At 40.2% G+C, this 18,921-nt stretch overlaps 1 long non-coding RNA gene across 5 annotated transcripts; it reads right to left on the bottom strand.

Moving 5' to 3' along the window:
* Nucleotides 1–321: 321 nt before the first annotated feature.
* Nucleotides 322–18,559, bottom strand: LOC135989926 (uncharacterized). 5 transcript variants are annotated; one of them, XR_010606347.1, is made up of 5 exons: nt 18,266–18,559; nt 12,053–12,138; nt 6,363–11,141; nt 3,092–5,511; nt 322–2,984 (listed from the first exon to the last, which is right to left on the bottom strand). It is a non-coding gene; the product is annotated as an uncharacterized LOC135989926 (long non-coding RNA). The 5 variants fall into 5 exon arrangements; XR_010606349.1 differs by having other exon boundaries at nt 3,092–3,308; nt 5,293–11,141; XR_010606346.1 differs by having other exon boundaries at nt 3,092–10,720.
* Nucleotides 18,560–18,921: the final 362 nt, after the last annotated feature.

An 18,921-nucleotide genomic window follows, 5' to 3' on the forward strand; every position in this document is an offset into this window, starting at 1 on the left:
CGCTGTGGGATAAACCTTTCCCACATGTCACTGTCCAGACTGGTGTCTTATAAAACCAGCCATTATCAAAGAACCCAAAGCCCTGCCTGTAGCACCAGTCTCGAAGCCAATCATTTACGGACTTAATTTTTCTATTCCATCCCACATCATCACCTGAAAACAGAAGGAGGGAAGAGAAAATAACTTGAGCCCCAGACTCTTTCACCATTCGTCCCAAGGCCCTGAAATCTCTCTTCATTTCCCTCAGACTACGGGACGCAGCTTCCACCCCATCTGTCTGGAAGATCAGTAGGGGGTAGTAGTCCGTTGGGTGCACCAGGTTGGGAAGTGCCCTGGTGATGTCCCTGATCCAGGCTCCAGGTAGGCTAGGTATAGGATTGTACAGAGGACATCCATGGAGTTGGCTAAATGCAGTCCAGCTAGTCAGGAGCTCAAGAAATTAACAGGTTATATGATTACACAGTGAAACAAGCCATTTATTGCATATCTGTAGATTTCCACACAGTCAGGGGCATATATATGGTCATAACTCAATCATTCAATGTCTAGCATTTAAAGTTTTATATATTTGCATCATTAATCTTGCACAATACAAAACATATACATGCACATAAAAGTTTATATACCCAAATGGGCACTGATGCAATAAATAGTTAGATTTTCTCCATATATTGAAACAGAAAGAGAGAAAGGCATGAACTATTTGAACTCCTTGTACTCCTTTAATATGATGTATGATTGTGGTTGTCTGATTGTCGATGTAAGTAGTTCAGCAGATAGATGAACTCTATCTCATGAAAATACATTTCATATCACGTTGCCCTTTAAAAATGAGTCAGTTTTTAAATTTGTGTAGGATTTATGCCTGTTTGACAGGATCAATTTATAATTTCCAGGTAGCAAGAGGTGTGAGTGTCTGTAGATACACAACAGTTTGCTTGCAGTTATTCATTACAACTCCTAGTTATACTCATAGCTGTTATTGTCTTTTAATTGTTTCGAGGGCTTTGCATTATAAGAAGGACTTAAGGAACTGAGCTTTACATCTTTGTAACTGTACTGTTGGAAATACTTGATAATAGATGAATAAATGCTTCGCAGAGCAGTTTGAAATAAAGTGATATGTAATTAGATTTTTGCGTGGAAGTGGAAGAGAGTACCACTTTGTACTGGTTGGAAATAATTTTACTCAAATGCAGGATAGAAGAGATCTTCTTTGTGAATAGAAATAAAGAAACCACATACATACATAAACTTTACATACACACTCATATAAGCTTGTAGATAAAATATCTGAATAAAATTTGTGGGTTTATATTTGTTTCCTGATTCTGACATAGCGAAAGAGTTAAATTCTTTGCAGTGACTTAATGGCCTATTAGGAAATCCCGTTTAATTCCTATTTCCCAGGCCTTGTTTGGCCCTGAAGTGACAGTTTAAAGGTCTAAGTGGTGCTGAAACACTGTGTTGAGGACAAGGTGAGCTGCACCCCAAAATGCCTCCTAATGACTTTTGTTCAGACACTAAAAGTTAAAAATAGAAGTCAGAGTTTGCTTTAGTTAATTAAGTGTTCTGTGGACACCAAAATATTATTCCAGGGCATGGCTGGGGAAAAAATAACTGTGGTAGTAAATATCCTGTTGTATTTCATGGATCTGCCTGTGGAAGTGAAGCCACCCAGTCCTAAGCTGCGGTGTGACGACTGAAGATATGGGAGCAGTGAAGGACACTGGGGTTCCCAGCAGCACTGTCAATGCTCCCAGGGCAGCCTCATGGGGTCAGTCAATTAGAAGAGCACGGGCACAGGCATTTTTCAGTGTTTGTTTGGGCTTTTTTTCCATGTCAGTAGCTGTGACTACCTCTTCATGTTGCAACCAACTCTCATAACAGGTAGGACAGAGTCTGCCGAGCTGGACCACTTCAGGTTCTTTTTTCCAGCCATGGCCCATGCCAAGAGCTTGGGGAAAGCTGCGAGAAAGGCTGGCAGTGGTTGATGGTGAGGGTAGCCTGCCTCATGTGGGCCTCTCTTCTTTGGTGTTACTTGGTAGTAGCAGTGTTGCAGAAGGGTTCAAGTTCTTTACCAGTCCTGGAGGAGTTACAAGTATTTCATCGGAATATTTCATAAGGAGGCACACAGAGGCTTCATATATTACTTTGATGATTACCTGAATAGTCCCAGTTAATTAATTCTCTTGTTATGAATAGTCACAATATTGGCATTTTAAGTTCCAAAAATTGGTGTTGCTTGGTCTGCTCCATTTAGGGATGAGCACACCATGAAGGCTGTATTTGGACCTGCCTCCCTCATACTCCATGAGAGTGAGAGGTGTTAAAAATTGGTGTTTGCATTTGATCCTCTCTTCAGCTTAATGTCACCGTGGAGCACACTTTTTGATCGGGGTATTTATTGCTGTTTGGTTTTCGGCCGTTTTCTCGCCCTGTACTGACACGTCATGCTCCTAATACCTTGCAAATATACTCACTAGGTAACAGAGAAACAATGCAGGCTCTTGCCAGTTGTCAACCATATGATCAAAGAGCACAGCATTTTATGTCCCTGGTCAGTGATGAATTTACATCCAATCTTGTCCAGTACTTTCTTACTCTGGATATTAAAGAGAGTATTTAGATGTGGAAAACTGGAACCAGAGAGTCTTTGTCACAAACCTTTGAGCTTAAGTCCTTCAGAAGTTGCTGCAGAGATCTTTTTTTTTTTTTCCTGAGCCAGGTAGGAAAGGCAATGTCACCTTCACCGCTTTACCCTGCATTTGACTTCAGTTGATCTTGACCCACAGCCAAGATGCTGAGTACTAGCTTTATGATTCAAGCTATGGCATGCTGAAGATGGGAACAAAAATCTAAGACTTCAGATTACACTTTGGCAAGGTCTGTAAAATTCAACACTAAACCCCTTTAAATCCTTTTGGTTAAAGCTTCATTTTTTTAAAGGTTAATGATCATTTAATCTTCAGAATGAGTTGCTGCTGCAAATAAGGAACATAAATTAGATCACTATAGAGCTAATATTTTTTTTCTTTCATGCTCTTTGCATGCAATTTAAGCTTTAGCTTTAAAAGATATTTTTACTCACATGGGCAGAAGACTTGCTCTGTTTTCCTCTTTAGGAAAAGAGTTGAGATGCCAGTTAATTGGCAACTCTTGTTTGTAGTGAGTTGAGAGCTCCATTACAAGCCGTTGTCCAGCGACCTTGGTTTTAATGTATTTCCAGTATGTAGGACTGATAGGATGTAAACAGCGCTCCCTAATTTTGTTAAAGCTTGATTTCAGAGATTTAGGGACACAAATATCTATGGGAAGGAAAGATTCCCCTTTTGGTATAAAGCAATAGTTACAGTGTTATAACTGTGTCCATGAACTCATGTCTATGGCATTTATATAAGGAACTGTACTCTAACATGTGCACGGCTCACTGTACTGTTGAAATTATTCCTAATAGCTTTCCCTCCTCTCTGATCATCTCCTGTGCTTTGCCCTTTTCCAGTCCCCGGTCCCTGTTCCCAAACACTTACTAAAGTTCTCTCTCTGCAGTGCTCCCAAAAACTCTTGGTCTCACTGTCTACCAACCTTCAATGGTATTGGTTCATGTTTGACATTGGACGGTCTCAGACAAAGTTTTAGCATGCCTTTTTATCCAGGACAACTCAGTGTTCAGGGTACTTGCAATGCTAACATATCAGCTTTTCACTTTTCCAGTAACAGCATCACATATCTGTGCGTAAGGTACACCTCATCTGTTTCCTCTTGCTACAACATGAATGTTTATAGCTTTGTATAGAAATTTTTCAGCAATCAAAATAGAAACACTGATGTCAGTTCTTGACAAGTAACTCGTATCAAATCACATCCCACTGATAATCTGGCATAACTCTTTCTTACAAAAGTATTATGTGAATGGATGCCCAAAATAACATTTGGTGTTATTAGGAGTATCAAGGTCTCGTCTGTAATAACAATAACTACTGAAAATCTTGCAGGAATAAAACAGATTATTGTTCTTATACAAAAAAAAAAAAATTGTGAGTTTCTTTTTAATTTCCTTGTGTGACATGACTTATAGAGATGATTCCAACGTCAACATTAAATGTCATCAGTGAAAACATAAACTTCAGAAAAACTAATCTTCATGAAGGTTTTCAGGTCTTTTCTTCAGTTATAAAAATTATATAAAAGCCATTTCATAAATGCTGAGATAAAGTAAAACTTGCATTGCTTTCTTTCATAGTTCTCCCCTAAGTTTTCCCTGAAAACATTACATTTGCCACTTAAAAGTCTGCATTTGCCACTATGGTACCAGATATGTTAGCACAGAAGATTCAATGTAGTTGTTAGGAAAAATCTTGGGAGTGTGAGAGCAATGAGTCAATGCAACACATCTCTAGGGAAGATACATTTTCTTCAGCCCTGGATGCGTTTGTGGTCAGGTTAGGAAAAAATTGGAATCATGCTAGGGCAGATGACCTTGCCTTAGCACAGAGGATGCATGAAACAATCTTTTGAAATTTCTTCTAGCCTTATTTTTCTTACAATTTTAGAACATTTCCTATTGTAAATATTTTATATGAGTAAAAAATAATAGTAAGTAATAACTGCAGGATGGGAGCTGCCAATAATCACTGAAACCTCTAGGTACAAGAGGCATAGTGTCAAAACATATGAAAAGACCAAAATGAATTGCTAGTGTAGCTGACTTTATTGAAATGAAATGAAATCCAGCCAAAGGAAGCTAAAATAAGATTCTGAGGAGACTATTAGAAGCTAAGTGGTGTTTTTGCTCACGTCTAAACACCCATTGATATATATGTGTACATATATATACATACCACGTGTGTACATATAGATAGGGATTTTTATTTGGACTGAATGTAAGGGCGTAATTATATGAACATAGGTCCTGCGAGTCACCTTTGAGAACAATTTGATTGTTAGATCATGGGCTGGAGAAATGAAGATTTGGGTAACGTTGCTTCTGTCCTCAAAAAAACACTAAGGTCCTGCTCTATCTATTTGTCCAATACATGTAAGAGAAGGCTCCAGTAAGCCTGGGAGGGCTCTGGCTGCTTAGGCACAGTTGGGAATCAGCTGGGGATGAAGGCTCAGTCATTTGGGAAGGCGTCGCTAGACTGAAGCTAAGAAGGAAACCTGATTGTACTTGATTTTGCCAATTTAATTTCAATCACTGGTCTCTGGAAGTGACAATGTGCTGAGAACGAAGGATTCTGCTGCTCAGAAATTATCAAGTAAGCCTTGGTAGAGAGGAGAAATGCAACATACCTGTGTGGTTCACGATTTTTTCTTGATCGAGCGCTTGCAAGATTTCCTAGGACAGGGAAAAACTGCATGGTTTTCGTCAGCTTACTATTGTTTTGGCTTCACTCCCAATTTCTGCAATAAAATCTTCATCCAGGAAGAATTATTCAGTGTTCACCACAGCCTCTAGCCTGGACTGTCACTCTCGATTTTGATTAAGTCGCAAGTCCTGCTCTAAAACCGCTAAGCAAAGAAGGCAATTGCATGTTCACACCAGAGCAGACAGCATGGACTTTCCTTCACGTATTGTTACATACGGTACAGCTGTGACAGCTACTCACACTCTGGTTCTGCATTAAATATAAGACAGAGAGCACTGTCCTGCAAAGAGTTTCTCTAGTCAACATATTCATTCCCATGGAGGGTCATTAAAGTTGATTTTGCGTAAGATTGTCTGTAAAGAAGTAAAACTGGTGCATGAGGAAACACAGGTGGAAGAGCTTCCAAGAGGACTCATTCTCGGAGTTTTCTGCAGCTCTGTACATTGCTCACAGAAGTAACTGCATAAAATTTGCAGTGCTAGCAAGGATTAAATTATCTGTGCTAGACACAGCCACTTTTAGAAGCTTATCCTCTGTTTTATTTTCTTTCCTTTTTTTTTTTTTTTTTTAAATCATAAAGGGCAAAGAAATTGATAGGCAGTGGTTAGGCACACAGCTATGCCTAACCAGGCAGACTCTATGTATTAGATTTCTGTACACAAATTCATAAGCAATGATGACATTTCAAGGGGTTTTCTAGAATTTCCATAACCTTTCTGTCCGGATCTGCTGTGTATGCTAACAGAGACATGAGTACACCCACTATAACACCAGCATGGCTGTTGTCCTGAAATTTTGCCCACTGTCCCATCAATCTAGCCATTAGAGGTATCCAGAAATCCTAGAGAAATATATAAAGCTCTCAGACTCTATCTAGGCAAAATTATTAGAGCAAATAAGTTGTGCCAGAGAAACTGTAGACATATGAGAAGCTCAGTCTTTCAGGAAATCTTACTAAAATGTAATGGATCTTGATCATGCATGTGCAATTACCTTGCATTTCTAATAGGGAGAGAGCAAAGCAGCGCACAGCAGAGAGAATGGCAACATCCCGGTGGCCTGCTGTCTGCACTGCCTTGTGTGAGGCATGAAGCTGTACCACAGCAAATAGATAAATCTTTGTTTGAAGAGTGGGTGAGCTATGGCGGCAGCTGAGGCCAGAACATTCCTTTACAATTGAATTTTCCTGGCATGCAGCTTCTAATGCGTTCTCCCCTAGAACTGCAAGAAAAATCAAAGTGGTTTTAATATCTTCCAACATGAAAAAAAAGAGAAGGCATTACCATGCCATTCCATTGCTTTATTGGCTTATAGAAAGAAAGAAGAATTTCTTTTGATCCCACACAAGAAGAACCATGTCTGTTTCTCATTTTGAATTCAAAACCCCTGCACAAGGAAAAGGAAACCAAACTTGCCACAGCTCTGTCCAAGCACATGTAGGGGCACACACATAATGCCTGATTTTACCCAGAAATGCTTTCTGCTGAGTCCATCCCATGCAGAGTGGAGTGGAGCCGGTCTGTTCTGATGTCGTTTTGAGTCACTTCAGTAATATCATGGGTTTATCACAATAAAAAGTTTGGTGTGAACATTGTACCCCAAAGGCAGTAATTTGTTAGGAAATTACACACTGATTCCATCTCTTAAGACACTGAATGTTGAGTTTCTCTTTCTTCTGAGTGCTTCGAAGCGTGCTGCTTCACTGCAGCTCGTCTCAACACCCTGCAGTCAGCATCTCAAACAAACCAGTAAGCATGAAGGTATGTGTTTATATGCGAGAGCATGTGTGAGAGAGGGAAAATAGGGGAGAGAGAAGGGAAGGGAGAAAGAGAAAGACAAAGAGAAAAGGAGAGAGAAATAGAGAAAAGGAGAGGGGCAAAGAGAGAGAAGGGGTGAGAAACAGCATGAGGAAAAGAGAGAAAGAGAAAGAGAGAGAGAGAGAAGGGGAGGAAGGGAGGAACAAGGAAAGGAAAGGAAAGGAAAGGAAAGGAAAGGAAAGGAAAGGAAAGGAAAGGAAAGGAAAGGAAAGGAAAGGAAAGGAAAGGAAAGGAAAGGAAAGGAAAGGAAAGGAAAGGAAAGGAAAGGAGACATGGAAGGAAGGAAGGAAGGAAGGAAGGAAGGAAGGAAGGAAGGAAGGAAGGAAGGAAGGAAGGAAAGAGGAGAAAGATATGTAAAGTGGGAGAGCCTGTTGTCTTTTACTATGTCTATCCTGTGTTTATTTTCTGAATTATGTTGAATGAAACCCATTTTGCCTTATTGTAAAGAAAGTACCTGCATAAAAGTATACCCTTTAAAGAAGTACAACGACTTTCTGTAAGGACACAGTATGCATGTGAAGTGCTTGCTTATCGCTTTATTGAATTCTGGCACAGGTCTTTTTTATAAAAACCCACCCACTCAGATACCATATTAAAAAAGGTTATCAGATTTCTTTGGCATTGTCTGATTCACAAATCCCTCCTGGCTTTACGCCAATAGGTTTATCTGCTCTATCCATCTAGAAATAGATGCTCCTCTCAGGTTTTGCTAATATTTTACCTGGAACTGAAGTCAGGCTGCCAGAGCTAGGGTTACACAGTTCTCTCTAGTCTTTTTAAGGATCGCAACATTTCTGTTCTTCCATTTTGTCTCTTTCCAAACTTTTGACATCTACAGAAACTTAGGCATTCTTCTGAACGTGTGTAGAAGTGTCAGGGTTGCTAGAATAGAATAATTGTCTGCTACCACCTCTTTAATAAGAGCTTTGGCTTTTTTTTTTTAAATTTTCATTATTGTACGCTTGTAAGAATTAGAGGTTATGAATTCTAAATCTCTAGTTGCTGTTATCCTCTTGCATCAGTGCTGTGCTGTTTTCTGCAGATTTCCTATTTCCCAGCTTCCGTGTAAGAGTTTCTTTTTTTTTTTTTTTTTTTTTTGGTGGACTAGACAACTTTCAGGCACAGCTCTGAAGAACAGGTGGTGGATAAGCTGGGCTGGGACAGGAGCGAGCTTGCGGTCTGAGTTGGAGGCAAATCTCTGAGCAGGAGGATCCTTCTTGCATCATCCTTACTCCCAGGACTTACAGAGAAGAGGGGAGTAATTTGTTACTAATCTTCTTTCTCACGCTAGCTTAGCCACCCTGCATGGCAGATAGTGGTGAGGGGACGGAGCCAACCATTGCCTGTCTCTTACTCACCAGCCCCAAGGTGGCCCTGTCAAAGTCTGCCATTTGAACCCACGGACCCAACTGCCCCTGCTGAGTGGAAAAGGTTTCTCATTTCTCTGTGCAGATACTTAATCTGAATTAGACAGCAAGAGAAGTGTCTAGCTTAGATAAGTGCCTCAGCTGCAATGATTATTCAAATCTTCTCAGAGCCTCTGGACAGGAGTTATCATGAAACCTCTTGTGAAATAGTCAATCTTGTGTTTTTGGCACAGTGTGTGCTTATAGCTTCTAGCAGGGAGGATAGAAACAGCTACCCTTCCTCCAGAGCTTTGGCCATAGTCAGCAGTAGGGAATACAGGATAAATAAAAATTAAGAAGACCTTTAAAAAAAAATGCTGGAAAGCCAAGGGCTGTTGGAAAAGTTTGAACCCATTCCTATTTTATCTGACTTCAGATATATCCCCTCTGATTTCTATGTGAAGTAGCCCTTGCCCACGACTGCCCAGACAACAAGTGTCTCCTGTCTTGTAATTCCAGGGATAGTACCCTCATGCCATCACCTTGACATCATCAGGAATGGCAACTGCTTGTTTTCCTTTTGATATATTACTCTGAAACAACATAAATGTCAACTGGCTGCCTGCACATGGGAGAAAACAGCATTGCTCTGAACCTCTAACTTTGTCTGTGGGCAAAATGAAATGCTTGTGTCTTTAAAAAATTAAACAGAAATAGAATATTACAAAGTAAGTAATACTTAAAGTCAAATTTCCTTCTTACTTCTTGTGCCACCACCCTTTTCACACTGCCAGGAAGATTTTCCATATATTCTTACCTCTTGGTACCAGCCAGTGTCACCTCACTTGTGCTGGCCCTGGCCATCGGCATAAAGGTGTATTCATATGTGTCAGATCTCTGTCTGTTTAGTGATAAAGTGATCCTAAACAAAAAATACTAAATGTTGTTAGCTCCCTCACTGCAACAGGTGTCTTGACGCCCTGTGTGATTTTGAGGAAAATGGTTTATAAAAAAAGTGAGAGCCAGTCTCTCTATTATCACTAAACATCAGAAAGGAAACCCAGACCTTTGCTTGAATGACAGGATTCTCCTTGGCAGGAAAATGTATAAAATCACTGAAATGAAATAGGAATCTTTGTATGCTCCAGCAAAGACTTGTTGTATTGCTATAATACTTTTGACAATTTTGCAAAAGATGAGTTATTGTTACAGAAAGGTGTGTTTGATCCAGCCTCATTATCTCAGTTTAAAATTGCATAAATAATTGAACATGATAAATCCAGTTAATTTTAAAGACTACACTCAGGAAAACACAAGCTTTAAAAATTGTTTCTGAAATAGGCATAATCTAGATTTGACAGTACACCTATCCCTTTTTTTCAGCTCCTGCCTGGGATGATGAAAATAGATTTGTGACTGTTCTCAGGACAGGTCGGAAACAGTAGATCAGAGCTGAACAACCGGATATTCACAGATTAAGTCTGCCCTGTCATGGCTGCAGTTTTAAGAAAACTATTTCAAGGACTGTATAGTCACAGTATCATGGATATCTATATGGCCTGCAAAGCCCCTCCAAATATCTATCCAACCCCTTTCGTGGGTTTTGAGTACTGTGCTGTATTCCTGTACATGCTGTATTGCATGTACATATCTGTAAATTAGATGCATATGAAAAATCGTGCTTACCATACACAAAAGAAAGCTATTAAGACTTCCAGGAATTATACAGAAGGTAAGAAGTGTTGCCTGTTATCATGCTTATAAGAAGAAATTATAAATTCAAGTAAAAACTACTACACTCATTAAACACTCCCATTGCACATTAAAAATAAAGTCAAGTAATAGCAAAAGATTAAGTTGTAAAGATGTCTACATTACACTATGTGTTATATTATGCTATACTATATCTTAGAGTTCTACTGTTATATTTTCTGTCTCAGTTGTTTTTTCTTCACCTTGCAACATTGTGTTAGCTTTCATCTTGCAGTTACTGATTACTGTGTAATTGCTCAAATTTGTGCAAGTCTGGGGAATCATGACCATAATGCATCGCAGGAGACTTCATTTTTTGTACTTTTCTTCGGATACCATGGAGGCTGTATTTGCCAGAAGAAATTAGCAAGTAAAGTTTTATCATAACGCTCCAAAGTAACTGCAAACCTCTGACAGCTGCAGCTGTTTTTGGACCCTGTAATGAAATGGAAGATGAGTCAGACTGACACTGTGCCAAGGGATACTGCCAGTGCAACACAACCTCTGTGATACCTCCAGTGAGTAAAGCAATGTCAGTGAAGAGGAGGTGTCTAGAGAGGTTCAGCCAAAATATACCTCAGTGACAGATCTCAAGAAAGGAGCTACACCCCCTAGAAGGTAAATTAGTAGATTTAAATGTGTTCATCTGGCTTCAACACTGTCAGCCTCCTTGGTTGAATGGGAAGACCATGTCTGCTACACAGTGCTTGCTGGGGAACTTATTTGAAGATGTGCACCTCTGCTGGCAGCAAAAACAAGGGGTTTGAAGGGCCACATTGACTCAAAGATGTGTACTCCAGTGCTTTCTTCCAGGAGTTTCGCTGGGTACAACGTCACAAAAGAGAAGTGTTGGTAGACTGGGAAAATGAGACAAATGAACAGTAAAAAGCGACTGTGATAGATTCTGTCAATAACAGAACAGCATACAGGGAATTAAACCCAGGACAATCTAAAGCCACAATCCTATAATCTTTGCAAAGTAGAAAATATTAGAAAACTATGAGGCTTTGGAAAATCATTGCTCAGTTCTCAGCACTATGAATTTGATCAAATGTGCAACCTGTTAAGCAACTTAATAAATGTAAGCCGAGATAGATGAGCAATTGTCCAAAGGACATCCCAGATAGGGATTCCTATAAATTTAGATATTAAGTTGATATTAGGGAGAAGAGAGAGCACATTTTGTTCCTCCGATCACCTCTAGCAAGCACACTTTGCTCTTTGATGTGCTCTCGCTTGCTAAGTATTATAGAATAGTACTTAGTGTGAGTTTGCTGGCTCCCAGTAGCACCATGTACTAAATAGCAACAAAATTAAGGGGTAGTATTATTTACAATAGACCTTTCCTCAGTAAGTTAGTCAGTTTTTCCATGCAAAATGCTCAGGACAGGAAGGATAATCTAGTGTTTAGTACAGGATTAGAAAGCAGCTTTATAAGAACACGAGAAGTCTGTGCATCCTATCAGAGGCCTTTTAGTCTGCAGTGTTTGCTAGCATGAGATAGAGGGTTAAAATCTTGTTTAAGTCCGTATCTTTCTAATTGTGGGCAGATGGATGTTCCTTTACATCTTGAAACGTGATGACTGATATACCGTCGTGGTTTTTTTAGCTTGTGTAACCGTGGATGAAACTGCCTAGATTTCTGAGAAATGGGCAGCTTCAGGGAGAGCTGAGTTTGTTCTGACGAAACCTTTTCTTCCTGTGCAAGAATCAAGATCTGTCTACCCTCACCCTTCTTTCTGCAAGTGCTAGAAAATGTCATCCTTACCTGGAGGGGAGCAGAGTTTCTGCAGGGAATGATGGATTTTTACATTTTCCTTGAATTTCTAGAGGTCTCTTCATTGCCAGCAGCACCTGCATCAAGAAACAGGTTCAGTGGGACAATTATTTGGGGAGAAGCATACCTCTGTGCAAATATGTTTGTTCCTACACCAAAACCGTATGGATGAGTATGGCTAATCTAACATGGTGTTTGGCATCATTGTGGCTTACGCTAGAGCTATTTCAGTTATTCATATCATCTTCAGACTAAATACCTCTTTGTGCTTTAACTTTGTGTTGTAACCCAAGACAGGCTGAAGTTATCAATAAAATCACTCTACTCTTTGGTACTTTACATCAATTTGAATCTCTTCAGTGCTTCCTCCTTCTTCACCATGCCAAATTCCATTTCATGTTCCCACTCTTCCAAGCCCTGAAGGTGCTATAATCCAGCCCTAACTTTCTTTGCTTACAGCTCTTTTGTCCTACTTATCACAACATCCAAACATTTTCTTTCACGACTCCCTCTTTTTTGGAGGCCTCTTGTAGTTCCAGTTCACGATGCTTTCATGTTCTTGTTTAAACTCTTCCTTAAGTCCTTAATGTCCCAAAACCACTAACTCCCTCTGAATTAAGACTATGTGTGTGTCAGTAGCCTTCTCGAAGACATGTCACTATCAGGACAAAGACTGTCTTATCCTGAGATTTATACAGCTCCCAAATCAGGAAAAAATTTGACCTGTGTGATGTGCGACAGACCTGCACGGCAACAAGGACAAGGTACATAGAATTTTAACTTTCTAATCCATTGTATAGCCTCCTCAGTTCCTGAGAGTGCCACGTCTACTCCACTTGGTGGGCTTAGCACCCATTTTCCTTGGTTCTTTAGGTATGACAACTACAGTAGACACTGGCTTGCTCAGGGTCACAGTGGTAGAGGATGAGATTAGAAAGTCCGATCTGCATATTCATTATCAAGCAGTATAAACTCCATCGGTGTACCTGCTCATTTTTAGTAAAATAAGAGTAGGATTTTAAAAACTAGGAGCCTGAACGTGGGTTCTTAAGTCCATCTTCAGATTACTGCGACTAACTTAGCTCCATGTAGGCTGTAGCCCTCTGTGACAACTTAGGGCTCCTGAAAACTATACTAAAATTTGAATACTGACATTGCTAGCCACTTTTAAATTTTGTCCTTTTTTAATATTTTTTAAAAGCAGGCACAAGCATATTCAGGAAATTATGTGACATTCACTAATGTGACATTTATCCCTATTCATAATGTTTAATGCCAAGGAAAAATGATATTGCTACACACAGCCTACTGGCTGATCCTTTTGACATTGCAGAAATCTGATAGTTTGTTTTTTTTCCCTCTATTTTTATAGTTCTCTGCAGCTTGACCCTTGGCAAAAGCACATGACAGACAATAATTGCAAAACACTAACAAAAGAAACAGGAGATGGTGAGAGATTTGAGACAGGAGATAGGAGTGAGCAGAAGTATGAAGCACAGACTTAATATTGTTTCCTGGAATAAACTGGAAGTCTCTGGACATGTTAGCCAGGTGGCTGCTGGTGAAACTAGCAGGAGGGTTTAAGAAGAAGCCATTTTCAGGTAGTCTCAAATACCAGACAGCCTGAGAACATGCAACAGAACCCAATAGTGCTCCCAGTCCACTTCAGTGGGCAGTCAACATCTCTTGCTGAGATCAGTGCTGAAGCTCTCCATAACTCCAAAAGGAGGGTGAGAAGAAACTAGTTGAGATGATAGTAATGGCTTAAACTGCTAACCCATACCTGCGAGAAGGCAGTCGTAGAGGGAGTGTTGAGTACCATTCACCTGACTTGGCCAAAATGCCCATAGGAATGATTCGCTGTGTGACACACAAGGAAGAGGCATTGCACTGACAGTCTAGGACTGTGGCTAGTTCCTGCTGGGCAGGGCAAGAGATGGTCTGCCACTGCCTGCCTGAGAATTTCATACAAAAAAAGCATTTTGAACTATATAAATTATCATTTTACTGCAGATATCTTTCAAGCAACAGAACTTTTTTTTTTTTTTAATTTGTCACTTGAAAAAAGTTTGTCATGCTTGTTTAGGTGTCAGTAGATAGCACACAGGCTTCCTGCTTACACAGTTAATACGTAGGGAAAAAGTCCTCCAGAAGCAATCCTGTGAGGGTTATTGAACTGGTAATATGAAAGCAGTGAGGGCATAGTGTACAAATGCTGTTCAGTCCCGTTTGGGCTTCTCATGTGTTTGTATTGTTATGGTTCCAGCTTGCTAATGCCTTAAGCCTCAGGCTCTAACTTGAGCAGGAAGGGTTTATTTTTGGAAGAAGAATTTTTCCCATACATGAGTGCCTGCAAGAACACCCTTTTTTTTTTTTTAATATACCATACAGTAGAACTTAGGCCAGGCTGAAAAGATAGCCCAAAACATCATTGTACCATGGAGAAAGGAATAGTGAGAATGCAGACTGTGAAGTTTGTACTCTGGGATGCACTGCACTGCCAACAGCAGGTCTAGGAGGTAGCGGTGGAGAAGAGACGGAGCTGGGTGGCTCATGTATGCACAGACAAAAGACTTTGGCTGACATGCAGTTCTGTAGGTGCACAGCCACTGCAAGAGTGAAACGCCAAACTGGGCCGATCTGCTGTGAGGAAGCTGCATGAGCCCTGGGGTTTCATACGCATGAGGCAGCAGCTGGGAGGAGCCTGTGGAAGAGGGGAGGAGCACATGAGAGGGCTCACTTTTGGGCATCCAATGTGGTGGTATAGCTATGAACCTGAAAAATTCTCATAATCATTAATCTCTGTGAAAGATGTATAGGGCAGGGCTTTCTGGATATCTACACTGGAGCACATGTGGGCTGGTCACTGTAACGGGTATCAGCACTGAAATTCAAGATATGAGATGTCTTATCCTAAAATTCACTTCTGCATTGCCCTCTAAACCCCATTCAATAAGGGCTTAGCTCAGCTCCCTAAACATCCACGTCTAGTGCCATCAGAGGTGTCTGTGGTTACTTAGTCATATGGAAGATACTAATTTTACACCAAACTTACTGATGACCCACATGCTCTGCAGGGGCAATGGGAGGCCATGAGGATATCAGAGGGCACCCTCAGATGGCCGTATGTGATCGTGTTTAAGTAACTGGACTGAGCCTGATGACTAGATCTCCACTGACTGCCTGGCTGGGAAAGATAAATTCAGATGCAGAAGCTGCCATTGCACTCACTAATACTTAAGTATAAAGGATCTCATCCAAAAAGTCAAAACAGGTGTCCATTCTCAACTTCATATGTGAAGTCCATGGCAAAGTGCAATACAGCCCCCTGCGATTTTTCTTCCAGGGTTCACAGGTCCAGAAAGCAGCATATACTTCAGACTAGGAGCCAAAGACAGAGCGATATCTCTGGGGTCCCGTCCTTTGACCCAATACCTCACATGGATCTTCAAATACCATATATTTTCTTCTGTTTATTCTTTTATATATAAAATATTCTTTCTAGCTTACTTTCACTAGGCTGTTTGTGAAGCTTAATTAATGCAGTAAGTCATTAACTTATTCTACTAGTATTTTCAAATGTTTAATCTTGCCACGTAACTTTTTGAGTTACAGCCCATCTTCAAAATTTATGCTGGTTGTTCTCAAAAACTTCAACTCAGAATCTTCTACATACAAGGTTTTACTCAAGAAAATCTCATCATCACTCATTTAAAAGACATCATTAATTTCCAGCCAGTGTTGCATCAAAGAGAATGGGGGGTACGAAGACTTTGGAAATAGTAATAGAAACTGGCACTGTATTCCTGTTAAAGCCAATAGGTGTTCATATATGAAGCCAGGGTGGTGCCACCACATTCCTGTCATTCAGCCATAATACGTATGTTACATAAAAGATGAATTTGTTAGGTGAGAAAGGGAGTATGCCACTCCTTTCGTTACACAACATACATAAGATGAAGGTAAATCTTCAGCATCCATCAGGTTTAAGAGGAGCCATAAAGTTATGAGCGCTGGTCAAACTCACAGAGCAAATTATGAAAACTGAATAATCCTCATTTCTTAGAGAGGAGGTGAAAGCCTCCACCAAAGCAGAGATTCGTGGCTCATTATTGCAGGTTTGCTTTGTGCTCCCAGTGGATGGTGCTGCCTTTTCAGGTATGTCCCCTGCAGCCCATGTTCACCCTCCTCAGCAAATCAGTGAGACCCTGCTGTGGTTCACTGAAGGTTGAAAGGAATTTGATTTTTTTCATCCGATACAAAGGAAAAAGGACTTGGATAAATTAAAGAAAATCTGTTTTCACAGAGCAGATATTTTTGGAATTAAGAGATTGATATCCAGTACTTCACACTTATCTCAATTATCTTCCAGAATAGGAAGCGGATGTTTATAAACCATGGATCTCAGACACAACGAGGGTATAATTTCCCATTAAACCTGGCACTATGTGTGTGTAGGTTGCAGCTAAGAGGCACAGTCCCACTCCCCTGCCTGCGGCTGTGCGCTCCCTTTGCCTCATATCTAGTGACCGCTGGGCTGCTCAAGAGTGTTGCTTCAGCCAGCCAAGCCAGCAGGAATACAGCTCCTCTGTCTCCAAACGAGTAGGGTTCACTCAGATCAGTGAGCTGAACTGACTTATCCTACATAGTCACTAAGTCCAACAGAAGGAAGAGAAAAAGACCTTCTGGTTGAAGGAAAGGAGGGGAGAATGGGCCTATCCTGCTAGCAGCAGTATGCAGCAGCACCGCATTATGTGTATTGGGAAATTATACTGTTACTATGTCAAACAGATTAGCTCAGTGGATTACACTGTTATAATTATACCACAGTTATGCTAAGAACAAGCGATTTAATAGATACGAGAGAATACCAGCCCAAGAACTTGATACCTTTTATTCCATCTATTAATATGCAGCAGTATTTTTTAGTCATTGTAAAAGTTAATGATATATCATATTAGCAACTGAGAAGGTTCTGCTGTGCAAATAGGAACGAATGCACACTCTGACGAAACAAAGAAGATAAGATGATAGCTATAGGGTAAAAGAACGGATTATCATCCTCACTTTGCACAGACAGGACTGAGGTATGCCCCAGATAAGGAAGCTGCTTATGCTGATGTGTATGAACTCCTTTGGACATCTGGGAATTAAATGTATTTCTGTTAAATACCTTCACAGGGTGATCATTATATAGCAAGAGTGACCTAAGATGGTGGCAATCTGAATGGGAAGAGTTACTTTGACAACATTTCCAGGCTAGTAAATAGTTAGAGAGAATTTTAAAGTTTTATTTTCAGCCCCTTCCTAGTTGGGACTTGGATGCTTTACTTTGAATGCCAATGAATTACGACACTTGGATTTACATCATTCATTCTCAGTTGTTGAAATATTTATCTACCTCTATGAAGTATTGAAATTTGTAAGACTGCAATATTTAAAGTTCTAAAGGAGACTAAATAAAGTTTTTTAATATCAATGTATTTCTAATACTTTCATTTGGAGGCTTGCAACAATTTTAACTGAGAAGACTGGTATTGTATAAGCACTAACTACAAATTCTGCATCTGTCATTGTAACAATTCTAATTGTTTCACAGACATCAATCAAAGTTACTTTCAGTTCCATAATATAGGGTGTGCATCTTTGGGCATAAGAAGTACTTGCAGAGTTTTGACACTGGAACATCCTAATTGTCATCAGTAGGGAAAAAATAATTTTGGAAAATGTATGCTATTGCTGGGATAGCTATGGATTTCAGGAATTTCCAGGGCTAAATTTCTACATGCATGGTTTTTAAATTCTGCAGACTTCTAATAAGACAGATGAAATGCAGTGAAAATAATTTAAAGTTAATCCACCAAGTTTATGATGAAATGCTATATTCACATCAGAAAACGTAAAAAATGCAACTCTGAGAGAGAACCCAAGATCAGAGTCTTATGCTCATGATGATGAAGGGGCGTTTTCCTCATCCCAAGCCTCATTGGCTAGTGCTAGAGACACCACACCAGCGTGATACACTATAATCTGCTGGGGCAAATCATGTGCTCTTTGTAAGCTGCTGAGGTAAATTTCACATGCTTAACGAACAGATCAAATCAGAGCTAAAGGAACTTCTGGTTGATACACTGCATCAGGCATTCAAAATTATACAGATTTCAGTACGATGGAGCAAATAAACCCAGGATGGGTCTCGCTTACCTACGCATAGCTCAAGTGAGGAGCTGCTCCCAATTACACCTGTGAAAGCAAGAACAAAAATATGGGCCACAAAGTCTCTTTGCTCTCCTGACTGCAGAGTCTTCTTTCAAATTGCCTCTTAAAAACAGGGTGAAATAAGCTCTGGATCTCTTGTAGTCAGCGGCAAAATTTCCCATCACTTTTTTGTCAACCTTTATCTTAAATTTTTCTGACTGATCCAGCCAAGCAGTTGGCAGAAAGAAGCTGCTCTCCTTCCTCCTCCTGCAGTTTTGCTTGCTGCCCTGACCTAGGGACTAGCTTCTGACTTTGGTGCCGAGTGCCTCAGTGCGCTGGAATTTACTGTCAGAAAGGAAACACTCTGACTGCTATAGGACACCATGGGGCATGTGTTGCTTACACAGTAATGTCACCCTTTGGGTCATTGTAAGGCAGAATGTAAAGCTGACAAGTGGTGTTTATCTGTCAACGACATCTTGTACATGCCTTGAAGTGTCTCCAAGCTGACCGTCTTGGAAAAAAAATGCAATCTAGGCTTTAAAGTTTAATCTTCCCTCATCTTGCTACATAGAGTAAGACCCCATTTGCGGATGCTGCATCTATACAGAAAGTATTTCTTATCACTTCTCAGCAAATGTTACATCTCCTTTACATGGCAG

This window comes from Caloenas nicobarica, chromosome 1 (genome assembly GCF_036013445.1).
Source record: "Caloenas nicobarica isolate bCalNic1 chromosome 1, bCalNic1.hap1, whole genome shotgun sequence".
Lineage (NCBI taxonomy): Eukaryota > Metazoa > Chordata > Aves > Columbiformes > Columbidae > Caloenas > Caloenas nicobarica.